A 2,415-nucleotide genomic window follows, 5' to 3' on the forward strand; every position below is an offset into this window, starting at 1 on the left:
GTGCATTGAGAAACCTCAGAAATAACCCAAGAAAGCTTCTTGGAGAGATTGCTGTCACCCTCACACTGTCTTAAAACAACACTCGTTTGCTTTCCACACGGATTTTAGGCCGCTTTTTACAATTGAACACCCAAATTGCTCCATTTACTCTCACTGCGGCGGGCCTCTGGTACTCCATGGAGTACCAGGACTAGTTCGGCCCGGCGTTCACCCCCCCGAGGAGTACCAGGGCCCAGAGCGGAATACATGGATGTTATCGCCCTGTTACCGAATTATATCGATACCGATGTGCTTTTCACCTCATTGCTGAGTGGATTTATAAACAGGAACACCGAAACAGCTCCTTTCAGCTTCACGGCAGAAACGCCCCTGGTAATCCATGGAGTACCAGGGGAAAGCCTGTAAAATAAGCCCATACACACTTCTAACATGGCCTTTATCACCCTGTTACTGCATTACGATGACACCCATTTGCTTTTGATCTCATTGTCTGCCAACGTACGGAAAAAGCGGGGGGGCATTAAGGGGGGAGAGAGAGAGACATGGAGATTTTCTCAGCCTCTCATTCTTTTTTTTTTTTTTTTTTTAATTGAACATAAATAGTACACGCAAATGTACAAATAAACATGGCAAGGTAGAACTGAATGTCAATGAAACAACCAGGCATGAAGAAGAAAAGGACATAAGGACATTCGTTCTGTATGTAATCAGAAGTTAATAGTGTTAACGGTTTGTGAGAAATTTACATTGCTAGACAAAAAAAGAAATTAAAAGGAAATAATTAAATAAATAGATAGACCAATGAAATTAAAACCGAAAAAAAAAAATGCAAGGGGAATACGACATGTAATTAAGTTGGCGATTCACAAGGAATCTCAGACATCAAACTGTATATTTTTTGTTGTTTATATATAAACATATATAAACAAACATATATTGTTTGTTGTTTATTTTTGGGATATATTGAGGAATATTTAATGGAAAGGAGTCACAATCGCTTTTTGACAATGTCGAAGTGTATAGGTGGCTATAGAATTTAAAGTTTTCATTGGAAATGATAGCCTCATCTGTAATTTCCTTGTTGTTAAGACGGGCTTCCGCTTTGCTCCGCTCCTCCTCTCCTCCGCTCTTCCGCTCCGGGCCCTGGAACTCCCGATCCGCGGGACTTCGGTGAATTCCGGGCCAGTTTTTTTGCTCTTCTGCTCTCCTCCCCTCCTCCGCTTCTTCGCTCCCCCGCTTTGGACCCTGGAACTCTTGAACAGGGCCGGGCTTCTGCCCTCCGCCTCTCCTCTGCTCATCCGCTCCAGGCCCTGGCACTCCCTGTGATCCAGTCATTCGCATGTGCGTGCCCGGAGGTCCGGGAGCTCCACTCAAACGTCCGGGGGGGGTAAGGGTAAGGGGTCCTGTCCCTCTCCCCCCCTCCTCGCCGCCTCTGAGAAGAGAAACATCTCCTCCACTCCTCCGCTCCTCCGCTGCGGAACCAGGTATTACCGATCCGCCGGACTCAGGCGAATTGCAGAAAGGGGTTTTGCCGTCCTCCGCTCCTCCGCTCCTCCGTTTCGGGCCCTGGAACTCCCGAACCGCTGGACACAAGCGAATCACGGTCCGGGCTTCTGCTCTCCTCCGCTCCTCACCTCATCCGCTCCAGGCCCTGGTACTCCGTGTCCGCGGGAACCCCCCCCAACCCACAAAAACAAACTCTCACACACACACAAACACACGCACACACACACACACACACACACACACAAACACACAAACACACACAGACACACCTGAACTCATCATAGCTGTGCTAATAGCATTGGCCGAAACGTTTCCACAACCAAACCAACATTAGCTCATCCACTCATTCACATATGTGTGTGCCCAGAGGTCCGGGAGCTCCAGTCATAAGTCCGGGTGATCTATGTCCGGAGAAGGCTCACATTAGCCGCTCTAAGGGGTCCTGCTGCCCCCCAGCTTCCCGGCCTTTGAGAAGAGACACATAACTCCGCTCTTCCGCTTCTCCGCTATGGGCCCTGGTACTCCCGATCCTCCGAACTCAGGTGAATTGCGTGACGTGCTTCTGCTCTACTATAAGCCCCTACACACTTCGAACACGGCTGTTATCACCCTGTTACTGCATTTCAATGACACCCATTTGCTTTCGATCTCAGTGTCTGCCACCGTACGGAAAAAGCGGGGGGGTGGGGGGTGGGGGGGCATAAGCGCATTCGTGCTGTAAGTAATCAGAAGTTAATAGTGTTAACGGTTTGCGAGAAATTTTTAATGCTAGACAAAAAAAGAAAATTAAAAGGATATAATTAAATAAATAGATAGAAAAATAAAATTAAAAACGAAAAAAAAAAAATTGTGAGGGGAATATAACATGTAATTAAGTTGGCGGTTCACAGGGAATCTCAGACATCAAAC

Source organism: Fistularia commersonii, unplaced genomic scaffold, assembly GCF_037954325.1.
Source record: "Fistularia commersonii isolate RoL2024-O1a breed Wild unplaced genomic scaffold, RoL_Fcom_v1.0 HiC_scaffold_92, whole genome shotgun sequence".
NCBI lineage: Eukaryota > Metazoa > Chordata > Actinopteri > Syngnathiformes > Fistulariidae > Fistularia > Fistularia commersonii.